Source organism: Pieris brassicae (genome assembly GCF_905147105.1).
Source record: "Pieris brassicae chromosome W unlocalized genomic scaffold, ilPieBrab1.1 SUPER_W_unloc_1, whole genome shotgun sequence".
NCBI classification, from domain to species: Eukaryota; Metazoa; Arthropoda; class Insecta; order Lepidoptera; family Pieridae; genus Pieris; species Pieris brassicae.
Genome location: NW_025575866.1, coordinates 1,703,759 through 1,730,259, shown reverse-complemented (window position 1 = coordinate 1,730,259; position 26,501 = coordinate 1,703,759). Strand labels below are relative to the sequence as shown.

The 26,501-nt window shown below is 37.3% G+C and overlaps 3 long non-coding RNA genes across 8 annotated transcripts; 1 reads left to right on the top strand and 2 right to left on the bottom strand.

The window, feature by feature from the left end:
- Positions 1-1,194: 1,194 nt before the first annotated feature.
- Positions 1,195-3,452, bottom strand: LOC123719045. 3 transcript variants are annotated; one of them, XR_006755104.1, is made up of 6 exons: positions 3,368-3,451; positions 2,981-3,215; positions 2,638-2,776; positions 1,946-2,260; positions 1,393-1,575; positions 1,195-1,309 (listed from the first exon to the last, which is right to left on the bottom strand). It is a non-coding gene; the product is annotated as an uncharacterized LOC123719045 (long non-coding RNA). The 3 variants fall into 3 exon arrangements; XR_006755102.1 differs by having other exon boundaries at positions 1,946-2,776; positions 3,368-3,452; XR_006755103.1 differs by having other exon boundaries at positions 1,946-2,776; positions 3,325-3,451.
- A 28-nt stretch (positions 3,453-3,480) lies between these two features.
- On the top strand, positions 3,481-6,763 carry LOC123719046. 4 transcript variants are annotated; one of them, XR_006755108.1, is made up of 4 exons: positions 3,481-3,967; positions 4,354-4,490; positions 4,618-4,790; positions 6,659-6,763. It is a non-coding gene; the product is annotated as an uncharacterized LOC123719046 (long non-coding RNA). The 4 variants fall into 4 exon arrangements; XR_006755105.1 differs by having other exon boundaries at positions 3,482-3,967; positions 4,666-4,790; XR_006755106.1 differs by having other exon boundaries at positions 3,483-3,967; positions 4,666-4,764.
- Positions 6,764-7,169: 406 nt separating this feature from the next.
- LOC123719048 lies at positions 7,170-8,658 on the bottom strand. The gene is made up of 3 exons (XR_006755110.1): positions 7,912-8,658; positions 7,457-7,831; positions 7,170-7,229 (listed from the first exon to the last, which is right to left on the bottom strand). It is a non-coding gene; the product is annotated as an uncharacterized LOC123719048 (long non-coding RNA).
- Between the last annotated feature and the right edge of the window lie 17,843 nt (positions 8,659-26,501).

Here is a 26,501-nt window from a genome sequence, read left to right as displayed (position 1 = left end):
AACGATTAACTAAATCATGGGAGTTACACTCCGAGAGCATAGCCAGACGCAGGCACTCTCTTCAACATACAGTTATTCGTTTCATAACGATTAACTAAATCATGGGAGTTACACTCCGAGAGCATACATAGCCAGACGTAGGCACTCTCTTCTACATACAGTTATTCGTTTCATAACGATTAACTAAATCATGGGAGTTACACTCCGAGAGCATAGCCAGACGCAGGCACTCTCTTCTACATACAGTTATTCGTTTCATAACGATTAACTAAATCATGGGAGTTACACTCCGAGAGCATAGCCAGACGCAGGCACTCTCTTCAACATACAGTTATTCGTTTCATAACGATTAACTAAATCATGGGAGTTACACTCCGAGAGCATAGCCAGACGCAGGCACTCTCTTCTACATACAGTTATTCGTTTCATAACGATTAACTAAATCATGGGAGTTACACTCCGAGAGAATAGCCAGACGCAGGCACTCTCTTCTACATACAGTTATTCGTTTCATAACGATTAACTAAATCATGGGAGTTACACTCCGAGAGCATAGCCAGACGCAGACACTCTCTTCTACATACAGTTATTCGTTTCATAACGATTAACTAAATCATGGGAGTTACACTCCGAGAGCATAGCCAGACGCAGGCACTCTCTTCTTCATACAGTTATTCGTTTCATAACGATTAACTAAATCATGGGAGTTACACTCCGAGAGCATAGCCAGACGCAGGCACTCTCTTCAACATACAGTTATTCGTTTCATAACGATTAACTAAATCATGGGAGTTACACTCCGAGAGCATAGCCAGACGCAGGCACTCTCTTCTACATACAGTTATTCGTTTCATAACGATTAACTAAATCATGGGAGTTACACTCCGAGAGCATAGCCAGACGCAGGCACTCTCTTCTACATACAGTTATTCGTTTCATAACGATTAACTTAATCATGGGAGTTACACCCCGAGAGCATAGCCAGACGTAGGCGTAGCTGAGTCGGCGATGCCACTTAATTTCCCTGGGAGGTTGGAGGTTCCACCTGGCTGTTACAGGGATATTCAGTTGCGCAGCTAGGTTTAGTGTCTTCGAAGAATAATAATTTCAGCGTATTAAAAACGCTGCTACTAATTGCCTAAGCTAGTTTTTAATTGGACCGACGTGGGGTTTGGATCACGTCCACAATTACAGATGTCAAGTATTATTATAATAAGTGTTTATACCTCTTTCCTGTCGGTCGAATCTCCGTTCAGTCGAAAAGCTTGTCCAGCGACAGTTGTTCCAGGGGCGTCTTGTCATCATTCATCTGAATTGAATTTGAATTTTCTGCCTGTTTGTTTGTTCGGGAACCGTTGCTGAAGTACTTTTCAATAAAATTTTGAAACTTACTTTGGCAAATATTCCAACTGCAACCGAATGGCTTAAAATTTGATCTGCTAGGCGCTCTTTGATTTTCTGTTTGCCATTCTGTACTGGTTGTAAGTGGTGCTGGGTTAAAGCTGGAGCAAACACGGTTGGGATTCTCGCGATCTTTATTATAAAACTCCTCTATGTGGCTCCACTTTACTGTACCTGCAATGGAAGGTTATGATCTTATTCTCAAAACAATTAATGCATTATTTTAACCAATCACAGGTCAAGCGGCAATAAGAAAATAAATATGGTACAGCAGAGGTACATCAATTATTAGTTTGGATGGTCATGGTTCAATGGATAAATAAGTCATAAAAAAGTTTTAATATCTTTCCGCTGTTCAATTAATTAAATTATTATACCAACCTATGTTTAGTTTTCTGTTTATTTGTATATCTAGTGTAAATTGGAAATACCGTTTAAAAAAAAATTAAATCTTTAAACATGCACTCAAGCAAACAAGCCAATGTAAATTTGTAAAAATTAATATTCAACAACATTTTGTATAATATTCTAAAGAAGTGGTTACCTCCTCGACAAGAGCTGCTGACTTGTCTGCTGTGTCACAATCTCCTGAGAAGTAAAATGCTATTGGCTGTTTCCAGCATTTTCGAACACCGATAACCATGAAAGTTCGACTATGGTTTGCTATCACAGTAGTACGGCCTTAGCATTGAGTTTTACGTTATATGTCAGATTTTTTCTTATTGACATTTCATCAAAAGCCATTTTACATAAATTATCATTGACATCTTGGTCTTTTGTGATTTCTTTTACTGTCTGTATTACTGGGCTGTTGATTCCACATACCATTGGAATTTTGTTCAATAATGCCTTGAGAGAGCTGACAAAATAACCTAGTATTGTCTTTGGTTAACATAGCTTTTACACATTGAAAGAAACCAATTTTTTATACCGGATTAAAACTATTTGTATTATTATAAACTTATAATTATGTATAATAATCCAGTTAAAAAAATATTTTCTTTCAAAATAACCTAATCAATAATATAAAACAAAAGTTTGATTTCTTATAGATGCTCAAGACGTTCACTTTATCATCCAGTGTCCATCTCATTCCAGTTAATTTTCTTATAAAGTTTTTCAGTTGGCTTTGTAATAGTAAAGAAAATGAATTATTTAATGTGCTTTTTAATATTTCATTGCTAGGTTCGTTTGATGTTAGTACACTTAATATAGATCTTTTGGAGTTTTTATCACCTTGAAACTTTTTTCAGAGCCTCACTATTTCCGATAGATTTTTTCTGCATCTCTTAGACAGCGTTTGCTTTTGAGGTGTAAGTTCACTGAACTTTTTCACGTCCAAGTCCTACAAAATACCTTTGCTAGTTGATGGTTCCTGGAAAATATACAAAAATAATTGAATAAAAAATTCGAAAAAGATAACAAATCCAATAAGTGGATGGAGAAAATAGAAAACTTTTAATCATCCATATATCACCTAGATGTGTGTCAGAAATGTACTGCCTACCTCTATGTAAAAAAGCATGACTATAAAAATTTGTCTATTTGACTTAGGTAGAATATGAATGTAAATACTCACTTGGATGTCATAACTTGCTCTATATGGACTACAATGTTTGTTTTTTAATTGGTCTATATCCTCCTCTATTCACTCTTAATCTAACTTTTTAAGTCTTTTCCTATCGCTGCTGGTAAATGAAGATTCATTCAAATGATTTTCACATAGTATCCTATGCTGGGCATTCACTGTTTTTAATGATTCAATGGATGTCCCATCACCATTAGGAAAACAAAATTTAGCCCAAACTTTAACACTAAAAATAAAGTTTTCATTAGACATAGTTAATAGTGAAGCTGTTTTGGATAATCTTTCCAATATGGACCGTCGATTTAAATGCCCATTTTTTTGTAGATAGTACTCACTAAAAGAAAGAGTTTTGCAAAGATTTAGGTTGCGCAAACTTACGGTTCATGAGATACATTTATTAAAACTTTTCACACAAATTGGTAAGTAACAACACGCAATTACAAAATATATTTGACAAATAATTGATGTCAAACGTCAATCACTTAGTGTAGGGTTCCGAAAATTTTCAAAGTATCGATACTACTCTGGTATCGACATTAAACTTTCTAATATGGATCATCGGTTTAAATGCCCATATTTGTTTTGTAGATAGTACAAAAGTTATTGAAAATATCGATACTACTCGGGTATCGATACTTTTTGGTGATCACTAAATTTGTTTTTAAGCCATTCATTTTGTTTAATGGCGTCCAGTCATCGTTTGTCACCCTTGCAGTAGAAATCGTTTTACGTACTCCTATAAACTTACAACGTTTGACTACCATGGCGTCTCCGAAGCCCATTGTTTGAAGAGTTAAGTGAAGTGCAAGTGTTGGACTCAAATTAGCCGCTTGTCACGGCCTCCTCTTCTGCGCCGATCCTTGACGAACCGGTTGCTGGTCCTAGTGGGCTGACTAGTCCTGGCGAGGAATTTGCTGCGATGCCCAGACTTACTAGGTCATCTGGCAGAAGGCTTAATCCTTACTCGGATGAGTTAAAGTAAGTTTTGATTTATGTTATTTCAGGTCAGGTTATAAAATAATAAATCATTAGTAAAAAAAAAAAATTGCTTACTGGAATTTTGAAAAAGTTGGATTGCATAAGGTCTGTTGTGAATTTTAAAATGAAATTTATAGCTGAAAATTTTTTTTTCATTGTTTGTAACTTTCTGTATTATCTAATTCTGTATTATCCTGTACTTTTTTAATATCAAAAAAGTACCCAAAACCGAATCAGAGCACCCCACTATCCACATGGTCTTGTCTGCCCTACCCCTAGAGTATATATAAAAGCTCCGAAGTAGCCGTCAACCCCCTCCCCGCCCCTCTAAAACCTCAAATATCGACGGTCCATATTGGAAAGATTAACCGATCTACTTACTTCAGAGGCCCATTCTCGGACGGAAGAGGGAACCTATGCAAGGATAAGGAAGAATCTTCTTTTGATGGTATACCGCATTTTGAGTATTTTCCCTACCATGTTTTGGCAAAGTACAACACAAAATCGTCAATATGACTTACCTGTAAGTGAAGTTTTATTATACATCGAGCTTTGAGACTTTAATACTACCCTCAGTTTTCATTTGATTGAAATTGTAACTACACGTGTGTAAATCCAGTTGTAATGTAGCATTTACCTTACTATTCCAGATGTATCCTCCAACGAAGGCGTACATAACCAAAAGCGTCGCGTAACAGGTAACGCACGGCCGCCGCCCTAACGACCACTTGTCGCTGGATGAGACAATGAACTGCTGCAGGTATCGGGAGAAGATCCATCAAAGTCTAATACTCCAGGTGAAGACATACAGTTTGATCTTGCAGTAAGCTTACACTTTACAACTTTTATCTAAGTATTCTAATCAATGCACCCAATTTGAACCCAGAGGAAAAGACCGCAATCTCAAACAGGATTAATATAGGACGCAGGTTTCAAATGAAACCAAATGCTACAGCTACTTCTTGTTTAGCAGAGGCCACTCACAGTGTTCTTGTCTGCGGAAACAAGAAATATGTACCTATTAAAATTACTTATGGATGCGGATTCCAATGTGACACACAATACCAAGACTCAGTCACACGACACAACTTTATTCTATATAGCCTTAAAAGATCTAAAAGAACAACTTCAAGGAACATAGGTATACAAGTACCTATTCAGTAAGCGATTAGTTGACTACAAGCTCGCATCAAAATCAGAAAAGGACAAAGAAGGTCAAAAAGAATTTAATCATAGGCAAAAGGGGAATCCAGGATGAAGGAGCTTGCTCACAGCCTACTATAGGCAGTCGCGTCCAGCGCCGCGCGCGCCACCTCGCGCTCACTGGTAGTTTATCAAAGAATGTTATTCACTTATTACTTGTGATACAACTCTATTATCGTGGATAAAAGGTTATAAAATACCTTTTTCTTGGTCAGCGATGTTCCTAAAAGTAAACTATATTCAGAGACTGAACAAAGCAAATTCGAACAATCTATAAATTACAACAAAAACACTCCCGCACAAGGCGTTAACCGACAGATAACCGTTTGGCACCGTTAGGTGGCTATCTGAGGGCCGCAGGTAAACCCGCGTTCATAAATTGAAGCGAAGCGACCAATGAGAGGGCGGCAGGCAGCAAGGCAGCGATCGGACTGACCAATGAGAGGGCAGCAGGCAGCAAGGCAGCGGTCGGACAGCGCGTGCGCACTGGCAAGCGGCGATGACTCACACGGAGCGAGCGAGATGGCACTACAGCACTGATGACTCACACGGAGAGAGCACTGGAGCAGACATCCGCACGGGTCGGCGGTCGGAACCGAAAGTGGCCCCTGCGCATGTGTCACAACCTCTTATAATCACAACTCCCTCCTCCGACTCGACCATCCCACTTCGGGAAAATGGTCGAGTCAATTCGTAACAACTCGTAAACAACCGAACGAGTCAAATGAGTAACTATTGCACATGCGCACTTGTAGCAAGATTCTTAAGAATATGTTTCATAAAAATGTTTAGAATTTAGAATAATTAAATTAATATTAGAAGCTAACACAAGAAATATTAAGTTTATGTCCTCCAGCTACACTGAATGTTTACAAAATATTCAGGACGCTAGAACACTTCTTGAAGCTAAAGGATTTATTGTAAATACTGAAAAGAGTAATGAAATTCTTGTAAATTCTTGGGTATATAATAAAATGTAGAACTTAAATCTGTTAATATGATAATAATAAACAAATTTTTCAAAATCTCGCACAATTAGATGGCTTACGTGCCTACCTCTGCCTGTCCAGCAGCAGAATATGGCTGGTTTTACACGAAGGGTCTAGAGAGTAAATATTTTAACCATCGATAGTTTTACCGGACTTACAATGGTATCGTGCGTCAGACCAACCTATAAATTAAATTAAATCGGTTGACTTTTGTTAAGAAATGTATAGTGATTCAATTCAATTTCCTCATCTTACTAAAATTACTAAAGAACATTGGCGATGGGGCGAAGGCTTACACGGTTTCCTGGTCAATTTATTTAATGGCTTTCCATCGTTTGCTATCATATTTAAAACATTAGGAAAAAATATTAACGGCAATGAGTTTGGCATCATATTTGTTTTCCTGTGGACTACTCGAACGTGGTGACCGCTTTTCAGAAGGCTCTTAGTTTCGGGAACCATAATTTTCTAACCTAATGAAACTTATCTCTCATTCCAGCAACCGAGAAGAGTGCCTTTGTCATCAGTGTCATCTATAATATAAAAAATGAATCGCAGAATGTGTAGGTAAGCGCATAACTATACAAAGCCTGAACCAATTGTACCAGTTCTGTTTTTTTAATGTTCGTTGAAGTTGAAGTTGATGGTTTTAACATTTTCATTGGTTTACATTTATAACATTTGTTTATAACATTGGATTACATATTAGTAATATATAAGAGTATAATGAAATAAATTTTATATTATGTTATGTTTTATTTATTTTTCCTAATATTTCATTAGATTACATGGTTATGATAAATAATAATTTAATTTTATAGGTAGATTAACGACATAACTTATTAAAATTTTAACTAACTTTCTTCTAAGAAAAATAAGTACTAGTATTTTATATGTACAAAAGGACATTTAAATACAACATGTTTGTTTCTGCTAGAATTAAGAAGAATATATTAATTTTCCAAAATAATAAATAAAGCTTGTTCTTTCAGTTACGTCTTGATTTCCTTCATTAACTTCTTGACTTGAAACTGTATCAAGTGTTGGAACTAAAACTTCTGCCGGTATATCTACAAATTATAATCCTTACAAATATTTTGCATAACAGCTGTGGCAATAACAATAGCTTGAACTTAAGCTAGTAATAAATACAATGTTAAAGCGACATTTCCATACTCCAAATTTTCCGAAAAAGACAAATATTTTAACCTTACATCATGTTTCATTTGGGTCACATATCTTGCAACTTTTTGACATAGTATAATTATTAATACTCTAAATTATACTATATATTTACCTCTCTATAGTATTCCTATTCTTAATGTGTACTTCATCATATCTCTGGTCAGTCAGAGAAATGGTGTTAATGAATAAGGTATATTTGAGTAAGCACTATTAACAACCATCCAGTGATTTCTCAGTAGACCTGTACGATATTAAGCTATAAACAAATATACCTGTTAATTTAGTTGGCACATTTATCAAGTTCTACCTTCTTATCAATAAATTTGAATTAACTTGTAGAACTGAGTTTACAAAAGTTGTTGCATCATGAGCGGCACCAGGCCATGGGGAACAACATTAATATATTTTATTTCTGCATCACACACAGCTTGTACATTTAAAGAGAAATATCCTTTTCAATTACGATATTATTCACCAATTACGTCACCTAAAGAAAATAATGCTGCTTAAAATTATTACAACTTCATACTATAATGTACAATGTTAAATAATATATAAATTACTTACATGATGATTGAATTCGTAAATGTGGCATAACAAAAAACCACAAATAAAATATTTAAATTTTTTTGGTTCAACAGTTTATGTGCATGATAAGTTATATAAGACAAAATTCGATGTTAAGTCATGGAAAGGTATTCTTGTGGGATACGAACCAAACGGTTATAAAGTTTGGAATCCTAAATGCGAAATATTTATTACTGTCAGAGATGTCATAGTAGATGAGACAAATTACTTCAATCCAGGCCTGCGTTGCGACCTGAAGAGAATATAGTAAATTCTCATGATAATGTTAACATTGACAACATTTCAAAGTCAATAAAGTCTCAAAAAACTGACAGATATAAATCAGATACCTGTAAATCTGATGATTATGAAGTTCCTCAGAAAATTCGCAAAACTAACCATGACATCGTCGAATTTGAACAACCAAATGCACATTCTGATGATCTTTCAGTGGTCGTAAATAATGAGGACACAACCAGTTGTATTGAACCACGTAGGAGTGATAGGCTTAAAGTCGTCCCCCTATTTCTTATAAAGAAATCGATGATAACCTTATGTGTGCTAGTTCAATTTTGTGTAAAATACCAAATTCGTTTCAAGAGATTAAAACACGAGACGATAGAGTTCATTGGGAAGGTGCAATTAAATTCTCTATTTTTAAATAAAACATGGACTTTAGTACCACGGCCAGATAACAAAAATATTATAGATTGCAAATGGATGTTTAATATAAAAAATGATGAATTCGGAAAGCCTTTACGCTATAAAGCTCGACTCGTTGCTAGGGCTTTTAGCCAGGAATATCTCATAGACTATAATGAGACTTTTGCACCTGTTGCAAGAATAGCTAGTTTTAGATTTATTATTGCTTTTGCTAATCAATATAATTTACTTGTACATCACATGGACGTAAAAACTGCATTTCTAAATGGGGTACTACAGGAAGAAATATATATGAAAGTTCCAGAAAAAAGTTCCAGTCTTGCAAAAATGGTTATGTGTGTAAATTAAATAAAGCATTATATGGGCTAAAGCAAGCCGCTAGATACTGGTTTGAAATTTTTGAACAGTCTCTTAGGCGGGAGGGTTTTCAGAATTCATCAGTAGATAGATGTATTTATATACTAAATAAAGGAGATATACAGAAAAATATATATGTGGTACTTTATGTTGATGATTTGGTAATAGTGAGTGCTAATGTAAATACAATAAACAGTTTTAAAATATATTTAATGAGTAAATTTGAAATGACAGATTTACATGAAATTAAATTATTTCTTGGAATTAAAATAACTCGTTGCGATGATATGATAATGTTAGATCAAAGTGCTTATATTAAAACAGTTTTAAATAAATTTTGCATGCAGGATTGCAACTACTCCTATGGATAGTAAACTCAATTATGAAGCACTAAACTCAGAAAAAATTACACTGCTCCATGTCGCAATTTAATTGGTTGTCTAATGTATATAATGCTATGTACTCGACCTGACTTAAGCACTAGCGTTAATATATTAAGTAGGTACACAAATTAAAATAATAAAGAATTGTGGCAATGCCTCAAAAAAGTGCTTAGATATTTAAAAGGCACAACTGATTTTAAATTATGTTATAAAAGGTGTGAATATAATAATATCTTAACTGGGTATGTGGACTCCGATTGGGGAGGTAATGATGTAAAGAGTACAACCGGGTATATATTTAAATTGTTTGAACATTGTTCAATAACCTGGACAACAAAGAAACAATAGTCAGTAGCAGCCTCCTCCACAGCGGCTGAGTATATGGCCTTATATGAAGCCTTTATGGCTTAAATCTTTGGAAAGGAGTATTCATATTGATATATCCACTCCTATTGTAATATATGAAGACAATTAACTGACAGACAGACATTTTTCTAGGGAACAAATAGAGAAAAATGTAATAAAGCTAAAATACATTCCCACAGGTCAACAACCTGCAGATGCGTTAACAAAACCATTACCAGCGGTTACGTTTCATGAAATGAGGAGAAACATGGGTTTACAATTATAATATTTAATGAGTTGGCTATTATTTGTTATTAATTTAATTATTCTGTTATATTCATTGTGTTCTGATAATTATATGTAATATATATAATGTATCGAATTTAAGATGATGAAATGATCTGATAAGGTTTTTCTGGGTTTTCCCTTATCCGAGCAACAAATGTTGGATCATTATTTTTGTATTTTCCCAGACTCGCTTGGAAGTTATATAGTTCTGTTTAGGCATTTGATTTGTACAAGAATTAATTTTTGAGGGGGCATGTTGATTTATTTGAGTAATATTGCAAAAATTAATCATTGTATTGACTTTTTCCTGTCATTTGAATGAGCGATCGAGCCGCCATCTTGTCGAGGCGCCAAATTGTCTTTACCTCACTCTGCTCCAGGTCATTTCTGTTTCATTCCAATGTGTATCGTGGTAGGAAGCAGACATATCACTTCCAAGTTAAACAGTAAATATATTTCTTTATTACGGATACTGTGTGTATAATTATCGTGCCCTAACAAGAATTACAACAGTTCTTAACTGATACCGCCGTTACTGCACACTCGCAATGTTCGCGAGTGTGTTGCAGGCCTTTTAAGAATTTTTAAACTTAAAAATTGTAATTTATAGTAAACTGAAATATTAAAAAGATTATTACTTATTACTGTTTTTCTTGGAACAGGTGGTAAACGAACAGATTGTCCGTGGACAATCTTAATGTCAAGTTCGCGAGTGCGTTGCCGGCCTATTAAGAATTTGTATGACTTATTTGAAGATAAATATTATAAATAGCAAAATATAGATGTACCTACTACTAGCGACATCTTGTACCAGAGTGTCATCAAATGTTGTCTATGAGATTCTTTACTTTTGTATTTAGAAAATAAAGTTCAGTTCTTTTCCGGTACTCGCTCAGTCACGTTGTTTTATTACAGGTTATGGGCCCAGGCCGCTCCTGGCTCATAAAAAGTACTTAGTTCTCGCGACAGTATAATTATTGATTATCAGGACATTATCGATAATAATAATTCGTGGCAGAATAGGACTAAGTGTGTTGAGTTGTGCAGATTTATTGTGTCGCGTCAGGCATCAGTAATGGCGTCCAGTTCGAACTATCACATTAGTGTGCCGAAACTGCAAGGGCGTGAAAATTACAGTGAATGGTGTTACGCAGCAGAAAATTTCCTTGTCTTAGAGGGAATGGTTGGGTGTATCAAACCTGAGCCCAACGTTGCTCCAGCAGCTGCAGACGATGCGAGAACAAAAGCGAAGTTGATTCTAACAATTGACCCGGCTCTTTATGTTCATATAAAGAATGTAGCAACATCGAATGAATTGTGGGATAAATTGAAGATGTTATTCGATGACTCGGGATTTACAAGAAAAATAAGTCTACTGAGGAATTTAATTTCTATTCGATTAGAAAATTGCACTTCGATGACGTCATATGTAACACAAATTGTTGAAGCTGGTCAGAAATTACAAGGTACGGGTTTTGGCATAAGTGATGAGTGGATCGGATCTATCATGTTGGCTGGATTATCTGAAAAATATATGCCCATGATAATGGCAATCGAGCATTCGGGCATGATAATCACAACCGACGCCATTAAAGGGAAATTGATGGACATTGAACCGGAAGACAGTGATGCCAACAATGCGTTTGCTTGTTTCCGCAAGAATCAAAAATCAAAGAGAGTACTCTTTAGTACACAGTCTATGTACAAGAAAGATGGTGAGAATGGGCTTAATGGTCTCGTTACCAGGCCATAAAATTATTAAAAAAAAAAAAAAAAAATGGTGAGAATGAACGAATGTCGACATCTGTCAAAGAAAAACAACACGTCAAATGTTATAATTGTAAACAACATGGCCACTACCGTAATCAATGCACTTATAAAGATAAATCTTATAAGAATTCTGAAAATAAATCGTCAAAAACAAGTAATGCATTCAGTGCCGTGTTCTTTAGCAGAATATTTGACAAGAGTGACTGGTATGTCGACTCTGGGTCAAGTTCGCATTTGACAAGCAATAAAAATTGGATGGTCGACGAATGTTATTCTGGGTTCACCAAGGAAATCATGGTTGCTAACCAGAATAAAATCCCAGTGTTGTGTTGTGGAAAAGTAAACATAACAACATCAACTGAAGGATGTGACTTTAACATAACTGTTGAAAAAGTGTTGTGTGTGCCCAAATTATCTACCAACTTATTGTCAGTAAGCCAACTGATATGGCAGGGTAACAAGGTGTATTTTACAAGCGATGGATGCGAGATATTTAATAAACAGGACACTCTAGTAGCGACTGCATCACTTATAAATGGAGTTTATAAACTAAATACTTCATCTTGTTTGGTGGCAGCAACAGCAGAGTCTCCAGAAGTTTGGCATTGTAGATTGGGACATGTCAACAGTGATAACATGAATAAAATGCAGGATGCTGTGGAGGGGGTCAAATTAACTGAGAAGGCCGACATCAACAAGTCCAACTGTATAGTGTGCTGTGAAGGAAAGCAAAGTCGGTTGCCCTTCGATAATAAAGGGAACAGGAGTACTAAGCTATTGGAAATAGTACACAGTGATATATGTGGCCCTATGGAGAATGTATCGCTAGGAGGATCAAGGTACTTTCTCATTTTTGTTGATGATCACAGCAGCATGACATATGTTTATTTTTTAAAAGGTAAAAATGAGACTTTACAATATTTTAAAGAATATAAAGCAAGAGTTGAGAATTCAACGTCAAATAAAATAAAAATACTTGTAAAATAAAAAGTGATAATGGCACAGAGTTCTGTAACAGAGATTTTGATAATTATTTGAAGAAACTGGGTATAATTCATCAAAGAACCAATCCCTATACTCCTGAGCAAAACGGGCTTTGTGAATGTATGAATAGGACTCTGATCGAGAAAGCAAGATGCCTTTTATTTGATGCAAGATTAGGCAAGGAATTTTGGGCTGAAGCCATTAACACAGCAGTCTATTTACAAAATAGAATTGTAAAAGGTGGATTGAACCACTGTACACCGTACAAGTTGTGGACAGGAGGCAAACCCAACCTCAGTCATTTAAGGATTTTTGGTAGTACTGTCATGAGACATATACCCAAGGAGAGAAGACGTAAGTGGGACAAGAAATCAGAACAATGCATACTGGTTGGTTACCCTGAGGATGTCAAAGGGTTTGTCAAATAGGTTATACAATCCTTCAACAAAGGCTATTATAACCAGTCGAGATGTTGTCTTCATAAATGAAAAGTTATCTCATCAAGAAAATATGATTGAAATGGAAGTGGTAGAAGACAAACCAGCAGAAAATAGTCCACATACATCTTCAGTGGGAGAGGTGTCAGACCATGATGGAGAGGATTCATTCATTTTAACGAATGACATGGATGAAACCTATGTACCAGAGGAGGAGTCCATGACATCTGAGGAAGAACAGCAACCAGAAACCACATCAAAGTCACAACGGGTGAGACAAAAACCAGAAAGGTTTGGATATATGTGCACAGAACAGTGTAATGAATATTTTAGTGATGAACTGACATTAGAAGAAGCACTAAGGGGACCAGAGAAGGAGCAATGGGAACAGGCAGTGAAAGAAGAGCTGAAAAGCTTTGAAGACAACAAAGCATGGGAAGTTGTTGATATTCCTGCAAGTGGCAATATAGTTAAGTGCAAGTGGGTTCTAAAAAAAAAGTGTCATAGTGAAAATAATGTCCGCTATCGAGCCAGACTTGTGGCTAAAGGGTGTAGTCAAAAATATGGTGTGGACTATAGTGAAACATTTTCTCCAGTAGTATGGCATACAACACTTAGGTTATTATTCGCATTATCAGTGCAGTTCAACCTAGAAGTAACACATCTTGATGTGAAAACTGCTTTCTTAAATGGAGATCTGTCTGAGACAATATATATGCAAAAGCCTTCAGGTTATGTCTGTCCAAATAATAAAGTTTTAAAATTGACCAAAGCTATATATGGTCTCAAACAGGCATCTCGTGCATGGCATAAGAAAGTGGATGGTTGCATGTTAGCTAATGGTTATATTAAGTCCCAAATAGAGTCATGTTTATATACAAAATTTGCTGGCAGCAGTAAAACCATCGTGACATTATATGTCGATGATTTCTTTGTATTCTCAAATGATAGAAATGAAACTAGTAATCTTAAGGATATGTTGAATAAGATTTTTGTATTAAAAGACTTGGGAATTGTAAAGGAATGTCTTGGCATGTCAGTTGTATTTGATAAACAAAATAATAATTGTACTGTGACTTTAAGTCAAGAAAAATATATTGATAGATTGTTGACTAAGTTCAATATAGTTGATTGTAACACTGTGAATACTCCAATGGAGGTCAACTTAAAATGTAAGAAGGACAATGATTGTAGTAATCAAAATCCCTATCAGCAGCTTATCGGGAGCCTAATGTATTTGGTTGTGCTCACACGACCCGATATAGCTTATGCAGTGTCATATTTAAGTCAATTCAATAATTGTAATACTGAACAACAATGGGTTTATGCCAAAAGAATTTTAAGGTATTTGAAAGGGACAAAAGATTTAGGTTTAAAATATAGTAAGGGCAAAAATGCAAACATTGAAGGTTATGTTGATGCAGACTGGTGCAGTGATGTTAATGATAGGAAATCATATTCAGGAATTTGTTATACTTTGTCTGGGTCTGTTATATCTTGGAGTTGTAGTAAGCAAAAATGTATTACACTTTCTAGTACCGAATCTGAATATGTATCCATATCAGAAGCCTGCAAAGAGGCAGTTTATTTGAGAAATTTACAATTTGAACTTACTAAAAGGATGTATAAGATCATTTTATATAATGATAGTATGAGCGCACAGAAATTGTTGTTAAACCCTGTATTCCATAATAAAACGAAGCATATTGATGTCAGATATCATTATTGTAGAGAATTAATTAATGAAAACATTATAAGTGTTAATTATCTATGTACATCAAATATGCCTGCAGATTTGTTTACAAAAAGTCTCGCTGCTGTAAAACATTATAAACATTTGAATACTTTAGGTATTGTTAAAGTGTAATTGTTTCTTTTGTTTATATAGTATCTATATTTTGAGTGGGAGTATTATAAATAGCAAAATATAGATGTACCTACTACTAGCGACATCTTGTACCAGAGTGTCATCAAATGTTGTCTATGAGATTCTTTACTTTTGTCTTTAGAAAATAAAGTTCAGTTCTTTTCCGGTACTCGCTCAGTCACGTTGTTTTATTACAATAAATACAAATAAGAATATTATTTATTAGTATTTCTTATAGAACAGGTGTTAACGGGCAGGAGCCTTATCTGATGTTAACTGATACCCCCGTTAACGTACACGCTTAATGTCGAAGTATTCGCGAGTGTGTTGCCGGCCTTTTAAGAATTTTTATGACTTATGTATTGAAATTTTAAGAAAATTTAAATACAAACAAGATACCAATTACTGTTTTTTTTTTGGAACAGGGGTAACGGACACGAGCCTTATATGTTTTTAACTGATACCGCCGTTAATGCACACTCTCAATGTTCGCGAGTGTGTTGCAGGCCTTTTAAGAATTTTTGAAATTAAAAATTGTAATTTATAGAAAACTGAAATATTGACAAGATTATTACTGTTTTTCATGGAACAGGTGGTTAACGAACGGATTTTCCGTGGACAATCTCAATGTCAAGTTCGCGAGTGCGTTGCCGGCCTATTAAGAATTTGTATGACTTATTTGAAGTTAAATACAAACAAGAATATTATTTATTAGTATTTCTTATAGAACAGGTGTTAACGGGCAGGAGCCTTATCTGATGTTAACTGATACCCCCGTTAACGTACACGCTTAATGTCGAAGTATTCGCGAGTGTGTTGCCGGCCTTTTAAGAATTTTTATGACTTATGTATTGAAATTTTAAGAAAATTTAAATACAAACAAGATACCAATTACTGTTTTTTTTTTGGAACAGGGGTAACGGACACGAGCCTTATATGTTTTTAACTGATACCGCCGTTAATGCACACTCTCAATGTTCGCGAGTGTGTTGCAGGCCTTTTAAGAATTTTTGAAATTAAAAATTGTAATTTATAGAAAACTGAAATATTGACAAGATTATTACTGTTTTTCATGGAACAGGTGGTTAACGAACGGATTTTCCGTGGACAATCTCAATGTCAAGTTCGCGAGTGCGTTGCCGGCCTATTAAGAATTTGTATGACTTATTTGAAGTTAAATACAAACAAGAATATTATTTATTAGTATTTCTTATAGAACAGGTGTTAACGGGCAGGAGCCTTATCTGATGTTAACTGATACCCCCGTTAACGTACACGCTTAATGTCGAAGTATTCGCGAGTGTGTTGCCGGCCTTTTAAGAATTTTTATGACTTATGTATTGAAATTTTAAGAAAATTTAAATACAAACAAGATACCAATTACTGTTTTTTTTTTGGAACAGGGGTAACGGACACGAGCCTTATATGTTTTTAACTGATACCGCCGTTAATGCACACTCTCAATGTTCGCGAGTGTGTTGCAGGCCTTTTAAGAATTTTTGAAATTAAAAATTGTAATTTATAGAAAACTGAAATATTGACAAGATTATTACTGTTTTTCATGGAACAGGTGGTTAACGAACGGATTTTCCGTGGACAATCTCAATGTCAAGTTCGCGAGTGCGTTGCCGGCCTATTAAGAATTTGTATGACTTATTTGAAGTTAAATACAAACAAGAATATTATTTATTAGTATTTCTTATAGAACAGGTGTTAACGGGCAGGAGCCTTATCTGATGTTAACTGATACCCCCGTTAACGTACACGCTTAATGTCGAAGTATTCGCGAGTGTGTTGCCGGCCTTTTAAGAATTTTTATGACTTATGTATTGAAATTTTAAGAAAATTTAAATACAAACAAGATACCAATTACTGTTTTTTTTTTGGAACAGGGGTAACGGACACGAGCCTTATATGTTTTTAACTGATACCGCCGTTAATGCACACTCTCAATGTTCGCGAGTGTGTTGCAGGCCTTTTAAGAATTTTTGAAATTAAAAATTGTAATTTATAGAAAACTGAAATATTGACAAGATTATTACTGTTTTTCATGGAACAGGTGGTTAACGAACGGATTTTCCGTGGACAATCTCAATGTCAAGTTCGCGAGTGCGTTGCCGGCCTATTAAGAATTTGTATGACTTATTTGAAGTTAAATACAAACAAGAATATTATTTATTAGTATTTCTTATAGAACAGGTGTTAACGGGCAGGAGCCTTATCTGATGTTAACTGATACCCCCGTTAACGTACACGCTTAATGTCGAAGTATTCGCGAGTGTGTTGCCGGCCTTTTAAGAATTTTTATGACTTATGTATTGAAATTTTAAGAAAATTTAAATACAAACAAGATACCAATTACTGTTTTTTTTTTGGAACAGGGGTAACGGACACGAGCCTTATATGTTTTTAACTGATACCGCCGTTAATGCCCACTCTCAATGTTCGCGAGTGTGTTGCAGGCCTTTTAAGAATTTTTGAAATTAAAAATTGTAATTTATAGAAAACTGAAATATTGACAAGATTATTACTGTTTTTCATGGAACAGGTGGTTAACGAACGGATTTTCCGTGGACAATCTCAATGTCAAATTCGCGAGTGCGTTGCCGGCCTATTAAGAATTTGTATGACTTATTTGAAGTTAAATACAAACAAGAATATTATTTATTAGTATTTCTTATAGAACAGGGGTAGAACAGGTTTTAACGGGCAGGAGCCTTTTCTGATGTTAACTGATACCCCCGTTAACGTACACGCTTAATGTCGAAGTATTCGCGAGTGTGTTGCCGGCCTTTTAAGAATTTTTATGACTTATGTATTGAAATTTTAAGAAAATTTAAATACAAACAAGATTATTACCAATTACTGTTTTTTATGGAATAGGTGGTAAACGAACAGATTGTCCATGGACAATCTCAATGTCAGCTTTGCGAGTGTGTTGCCGGCCTTTTAAGAATTTTTGAAATTAAAATTTAATTTATAGAAAACTGAAATATTAACAAGTGTTAGCGGTAGTTGATTTAGTTCTTAGGGTAGGAAATTAAACACTTCAATGATGACCTAATTTACTTCACTGATTTTACGTGAACTGTATAACTTCAAACTTGTACGAAGAAAAGGCCCGTGCGCATGTGTCACAACCTCTTTTATCATCACAACTCCCTCCTCCGACGCGACCATCCCACTTCGCGAAAATGGTCGAGTCAATTCGTAACAACTCGTAAACAACCGAACGAATCAAATGAGTAACTATTGCACATGCGCACTTGTAGCAAGATTCTTAAGAATATGTTTTATAAAAATGTTTAGAATTTAATTAAATTAATATTAGAAGCTAACAGTCGGCCTTTCCTGACAATGTTTGCGTCTCGCAAAAAAAAGAATGCTTTGTAACATACAACTCAAATTAGAAACGAAATTTTAACTTTAACTTTTGAATTATATCTATAACTACAGAGAGTTAAATTTAATCCATTGTGACGTTACTAATTATTTATGTTCATTTATTAAGGAATATATGAATTTGTCTCGGTAGACATCCCTACTCATCGGCAAAGAAGACACAGGGTGTAGGCCGAGAGAAAAAGCCGGTGTAAAAAACTCTCGGTACTCTTTTAAAATATCAAGTCATCAATTTTATCAATAATTTACAATAGTCTTACTAACTAAATCTATTGTGACCTCTTCACATTCACAATAGTCTTACATAACCAAATCTATTGTGACCTCTTCACATTCACAATAGTCTTAGATAACCAAATCTATTGTGACCTCTTCACATTCACAATAGTCTTACATAACCAAATCTATTGTGACCTCTTCATAGTCACAATAGTGTTACATAATCAAATCTATTGTGACCTCTTCACATACACAATAGTCTTACATAACCAAATCTATTGTGACCTCTTCACATTCACAATAGTGTTACATAACCAAATCTCTTGTGACCTCTTTACATTCACAATAGTCTTACATAACCAAATCTCTTGTGACCTCTTAATATTCACAATAGTTTTACATAACCAAATCTATTGTGACCTCTTCATAGTCACAATAGTGTTACATAATCAAATCTATTGTGACCTCTTCACATTCACAATAGTTTTAAATAACAAAATCTGCTGTAACCTCTTCATATTCACAGCAGATTCACAATAAAGTTTACATAACTAAATCTATTGTGATCCCTTTATGATCCTTTATACAAAAGTGATTTTATCATGTAAAATTGATATTCTAGTCTCGTGTTCAAAACATAAATTTAACAAAAATATATATTAAAATCATAAAAAAAATCTTATCGTAAGCACAACAATTACTTGAAGCACTTTCATTTCTCACAAAATACCTAATTATATGAATAACACCAACTACTACTACAACCCTACTTGTTCTCAGTATTATGTTTCAACAACATATTTCAATTCACTCAAAACTTACTTATTATATTCAGCCATCGCTTTTATTAGGATACTATTACTTCTGGAGATGACGTAAATTTGACATTACTTTATCAAATAATTTGTCAAATACAAACTCATTGGTAACCGATCAAATTGATACAATAATTTCCTTACATTCAATTTCATTACAATATCTTATCAATTCTGTTGAACGATATTTTTATCATCAGACACAAATAAAAGTATTTCATATCCACTACTAAGACAAATAATAAAAAGAAAACTATTGTTAGTGTAAGTCAAGTATTGATTATGCACAGGGAATATATATATGTAGAAAAGTCATATGTAATTTTACTATAAACATACTAGTTTTAATATAAAAATTATAACAGTCTTAACAAGCAAGCTAAATTGTCGACATGAAATAACATCAAAGTTTTAGATTTGTTACTTAAATTGAGACTTTTTTCCGTTCCGATTCCGGTATATGCTGTGCCAAAACGCAATTTTGTTGTCATTTGTAATATAATAAACCCAAAGTGAATTACAGTCAAATACGACCCCCAAAAAAAACAAGCCATGAACGACTAGGCTCTGCTGAATGTTAACATACTGCAGAGTCCAATTCATCTGAAGTAAATCAAGTTTGTTTATCAGCAGTGCCAACTTTAAGTGCTGGGAGCAATATGTATGTAAAATTAGACTTCGTTTACTAATTTCCCATTCATCACCTTTGCAACCCTTGCTCACTTAAAACCACAAATAGCATCAGCTTTCTAATAGTACCCTCTTGCAAGGTCCAGTGTAATGCAACACCCTTGACTGAAGTATTGTCCACTTATTAATTCGCGGTAGAGGGCAAAGTGCACAGCCTAAGACAGTAGGACAGTGCACAAATTACCAGGCCATCAGTTCTGGATTTTTTTTTGGTTTTTGTTTTACCGTTCCCAGTTTGAACTTCTTTCAGGCCGTATTACGGGTAAAAACCTGTCGCTTAGCTCTATCTTAATTTCTGTACATGTTTTAAAACCAATCGCTAAACTTATTTGAAGAACCCAGCTACAAATAAGTATCTATATTTTCATTTGTAAAATAAAATTATAACAATTAATATTAAAAAAAAACTATATAAATATTTACCTCGCCTAAAAACCTCTAAAAATGGTTAAATTATTATTATACACAAAAAATATAAATAAATTACTTCTGTAAGAACCTTGTTATAATATTAAAGAGACTTGTAACTTCTAAACATAAAATATTATAGATTTAATTAAGGTAATGGTTAAAATTCATAAAAAAAATTAAAATCAATTATTTCTGTAATAAAAATAAACTTTATAAAATTTTTCAACTCACCCGAGAAGCCCTAAAAATGGTAAAATTATTATTATAAAAAAATTTAAAAGAAATTAGTCCGATAATAACCTTAAGGTCAGTATACAATTATGGTTAAAATTAATAATAAATTAATTCTGTAAAAAAAATAAACTTTATAAAAATATTTATATACATATATATATATATATTTAACTCACCTAAAAGGCTCTAAAATGGTAAAATTATTATTAAAAAAAAATAAGTCCTCTACAGCTGTTAAAAATAAAAAATAACGTAAAATGTTCTTAGCGTTAAAAGGAAATCGGACAATTCAAGATCATATCGGCGACTGCCTCACGTATAAGTTCCCCAAAAACGTAAAAATCATGGTTGGCCAAACCTAAAAAAAAAGGTTGTACTCTATCCCCACTAAACAGGCCGTGTGGAGTCGAATGCACTCACTCCTGAAGTGATAGCTCTAACCGTTCCAGAGATAGCTTTCCCAAAACCCTTGCTAATTACTTACTAATCACCACCTTATCAGCTACGAATGCGTCGTTATCTACTTTCCTACATTCACTAACCCGATCTATGGCTCTAAAAGAAAAATAGAATAAACTATGTCTAACCTAACCTAATCTACGGGTCTAAGCAAACAACAATAAACATACCTATCCTACATTAACACCATTATCTATAATAAAATTAGATGTAAGGGTTACATATTTAAATAAAATATTTTTATTCCAGGTATTATTCTTTTATTTATATGTCCATTATATTTCTATACAAATTTACTAGCACCGTATCTGTTGGCGACTCGTAAATATAAATAGAGATAGATTATACGTTAATTTTAGCGACTCTATAATTATAAGATAAATAAGAATATTTTTGGCAGCTCATAAGTAGAAATTAACTATGAGTTATGTTTGATGAGAATATTGTTGATAGCTCATAAGTAAAAATTTAGTATGAGTTATAAGTTAATTAAAATATGTAAATAATTTAAGAATGAAAAATGGTTAATAAATAAACGAATAAAATTCTTCGCCGAACAAAAGGGTCGCATAGCTCTCGTCGCGGTATACCGGTGCAGATGTTTGTAAGCGCAGCTCTCGTCGCGGTATACTGTTCGAGTACTTAAACTCGGCGAGGTCTACGCAAAATTCTCTTTCCTCTTTCCTCTGACTACGAACTGGGACCCACGAATAATCGGCGAAGCAAGAAACAAGATCAAGGCGCAGTTTCATTTCAAGACAACGTCAAACAATTACGCACAATTATTATTATTATTTTTTTTTGAAGAAGGAATCTCGCTGTTGGCCTTAAGGGCCTTTACAGCTCAGTTCGGGCTGTTTTGGCGAGCGTAGCTCGGCCAGAATGGCGTTTTGTCCCGCGACTAGCGCAAGGGCGTCTCCTGTGAGACTCGAACCTCGGCTTGGGCCGTCGCGGGGCGGTCAATCGCCTGAAGGGCAGGACGGAAGCTCACTGGACTGAGCGAAGTGCGAAGTAAAGGTCCTCGCCTTCCGGTGAAGGCGGTTTTTTACCCTAATCTGTGATTGGCTATTTTTATTATTTTTGGCCGCGCGGGCGGCTTTTAATTTATCGTTTGCTACGGTAATTGGATCATCCGGATCCGTTAGTATGTGTCGAGGCCTCCTACGAGCCTTTTTTGTCGGGAAGGGGTAATAGTTGATGCTATTACGCACCAGCGGATTGGGATGGTGTTTAGCCTTGTCAAAGTGGCGTGTGGACGCCAACTTCATCCATTGGGCTATGGTAGGGAGCTCCAGGTCGTGGTGGAGATCGACGTTTCTCACATAGAAGGGCGCACCGGTCGCGATTCTCATGAATCGCGACTGAAGCACCTGTAGCCGGTGAATATAGGAGGGGGCACAATGCGCAAAGACTACGCTAGCGTATGTCATGCACGGTCGGATGCATGCCTTGTACAGGGTCACCTTGTGTCTGAGAGACATTTGACTCCTTTTATTTAGGAGGAAATGGAGGCGAGAGAGGACAAAATAGGCCTTCTTGCGAACGGCGGCTATGTGCTTACGGAAAGACATGCCGCTATCGAGCGTGACTCCTAGATATTTGACGGACTTTTGCCAAGGGATGGCTTGCCCGTATAGGGTTACCTCTGTCTTGAGGTGAAATTTATCCCTAGCGATAGCACCGGGGTTGCCCCTGGCAAAGAGAAGTGCTACGCTTTTCTCGGGATTTATTTGGAAGCCCCATTTCCGAAACCATTCGCCTAACGACGTGGTAGCGGTCTGGAGTCTGTCCACAATGACACCTCTATCTTTGTGGGTGGTATAGAGAGCGGTGTCATCGGCATAGAGGGCTAGCTCCACATTGGGAGCCCTAGGGATGTCGCCGGTATACAGCGTGAACAGAAGGGGCGAGAGGACCGAGCCCTGAGGGACTCCGGCCATGATGGGGCGAGGAGACGATAGCGTTCCTTCTACGCGATAGCGCATTGAGCGGTCGGACAAGAAGTCGTGTACGATACGCACGAGTCTTAGTGGCACATTAAGGTGGTAGAGCTTGTAAACCAAGCCGTTGTGCCAGACCTTGTCGAAAGCTTTCGCTATGTCGAAGAAGAGTGCACTGCTCCACTAGGTTGACGGCTAAGCACTCGGCTTTTTCGTCGTCGTCGAATGCGTCAGGCAGATTTGGACGCTTGAGAGGGGGCATGGACGCCACCGTGTCGGTTTTAAGGGAACGCGCGAGAGACCAATAGGCCGTGTGCGAAGGTGACAATGCGCTGGTAAGACGGTCCCAGCGTTCGTTTCTAATTTCCCGCATGCGCTCTTTGACTCGGCGCTGCGAGGCGCGGAGTGCTCTGCGGTTTTCGTCGGTCGGGGCTCTGGCGAAGGCGCGAGTCGCCGCGTTCTACGACTCGGCGACCTTGGTCTGAATGTGATTAGTGACCGAGGAGATCGCGTCTAACGCGTGAGCGGACGAGACTAAATTGTCGGGGACATTTGGGAGGGCAGAGGTGTCGGCGGGCTTGAGGGCCTCGTCTAACTTCTGCCAGTCGACAATGGACTTGAACCTCTTCTCTCGAGTGTTAGGGCCGAATTCAAAGTGAACCGGGAAGTGATCCGAGTCTAACTCGTGTAACGTCTCTACGCTTCGCGGCTGTAGTGCCACGTTACGTAAAACCGCTACGTCTATGACGTCCGTTGAGAGAAGGCCGTTGCCTGTTATGCCACGGCGAGTCGGTTGTATGGGGGCAATGACGTTGAAATTGAGCACGTCTATAAGCCTATTGAGGGCTAACCCATTAGGGTTCTGTTTTGAGCTATTCCAGTCCCCGTGTTTGCTATTGAGATCCCCGACTAATAAGACCGAGGGGCCCATCGCAAACAGGGTTCTGAGATCGCTCTCTAGTATGTCCTTGGCGGGAGGGAGGTACACCGACGCGATAATAATCGGCTGATGGCCGGTCATGGCTACGCGCAACACGGTCGGAAGCGAAGTGTGAAGCAGGGGTGCGTGGGTTAAGGCGGTGCCAGCACTACGTCAAACCGTCTTGACAAAACGTACGAAGTCAATCCCCACCGGTATACAAAACCGCGCCGAGGAACTTTGGTTACTGCACGGGCGTATTCAAACGACATAAACGTAACGACGACTTAAACATAATATCCCATGCAGGCCCGAGTACCTGAGGTGTCGTAGGGATTGGCAACAATAGCGGTACGTACGAAGTCAATCCCCACCGGTATACAAAGCCGCGCCGAGGAACTTTGGTTACTGCACGGGTGTTTTCAAACGAACACATAAACGTATTATCCCGTGCAGGCTTGAGTCTCTGAGGCGTCGTGGAGGTTGGCATTCAACAAGTGGTCCTTCGAGCCGGATTCTGCACCGATTGTCATCAAGAAGTGAATATTGCGAAAAGAAAATGCCAGTCACAAGGTCACAGAACGGGATGCAGCGAGGGGAATCGACGTTAACTGCTACCTCCGCTACTACGTCCGAAGCCACTCGGATTACAAGCGGAGATATAACGATAGAGCAGTCCACGTCGACGAGCGCAGCCAGCCAGCCAGATCAAGCATTGACTCTGGCACCAGCGGGTTCCACCCGGCGGGCCGCATCGAGAGCCGTATCCAAAGCCAGCTCAAGAAGACAAGCCGAGGCCAGAGAAGAGCTGGCTCGCTGCGAGCTCCGGGAAGCGCAGGCAGCAGCACGCCTGGCCAGAATACGGTTAGAAGCAGCAACGGAAGAGAAAGACTCCGTTATAGAAGATGTCAGTGATAACCATAATGAAAAGGTTAAAAACTGGATGCGCACATCGGCACAAAGGCCAGAAGAATTAGAAACAAAAAGCGACATTCAAGCAATAGCTGACGCAATAAAGGAAGCCATGACGACACATGTAGCGCCGCAACCGAAGTACATTCAAGAGCTGCCAATATTTGAAGGGGACAGCTCCGAATGGACGGCGTTCCGGGTCGTATACGAAGACACTTCTCCGATGTTCACTGGCATTCAGAATATGGCGCGGCTACGTAAAGCGATTTAAGGCACGGCGAGAGAAAGCATGCAGAGAGCCTCTTGTACTCAGAGGCAATGCCAGAAGAAGTAATTAACGCTTTAAGCCGAAGATTTGGTAGACCGGACGCGCTGGTGTTAGCTGAACTGGAGAAATTAATGGCGCTTCCTAGAACGACGGAAAATCCGAGGGACATATGCGTATTCGCTAGCCAAATCAACAATAGCGTGGCCGCCATAAAGGAATTGAAGAGACCGCAATACCTCTACTCACCCGAAATCGTGAAACTTATAATAGAGAAGATGCCTCCAATACTTAGATTCAGGTGGTACGATTTCACGGCTGCGAGGGAAGAGGAATCATTCTCTGATATCCAAACAATAAGCAACTTCCTCAATTCAGAAGCGGATAAATGCGGCGCATTCGCGGCACTCGAAGACAACAAAAGTGTACGACCGAGCGCAGTGATAAGAAGGCCAGTGAAGCAAGCTACTTATAATGTCGCTGAAAGGAGTACACCAGAAGAAATCAAGTGCCCAGACTGTGAAGGCACCCATAAACTCAAAGACTGTGAAAGATTCCTGAAGGCGGCAGTCAACGAGAGATGGGAAACAGTTAAGAGGCTTAAGGTCTGCTTCAAGTGCCTCACTGGGAAGCACCGAAAGGAAACATGCCGAAGACCACCGTGCAAGATTTGTCGAAGATGGCACCATAGCCTATTACACGTGACGTCGGAAAGCGAACGATGTCACGATGAGGTAGCGCCCGAGACAGCGACGGTCAACACAATAAGCACACCGAAAGCTATTCTAAAGATGCTTAAGGTGGAGATATATTGACCGGCTGGGAGCAAACAAGTACTGGCGCTGCTAGATGAAGGCTCAACGGTTACACTGCTTGATGAAAACGTGGCTTCGAGCATCGGCATCCAAGGCCCTCGCGAAATCCTTAACATAGAAACTATCGGCGGAGGGCAAATGCAAAACCATAACTCCATGATTTTAGATATCGAAGTGAAAGGGATCAAGCAAAGCGAGAAGTGCATACTCAAACGGGCAAGAACTATCAAGGAGCTCAAATTGACCCCACAACTCATAGATAAATCCCGGCTAAAGAAGTATCATCACTTGCGGGGTTTACTACAAGAGGTGTGCTATGAAGCTGAGGCGCCGAAGCTGCTCATTGGCCAAGACAATTGGGAATACATTGTCTCGTTACAAATACGACGTGGGAAGCCAGGGCAGCCGGTGGCGT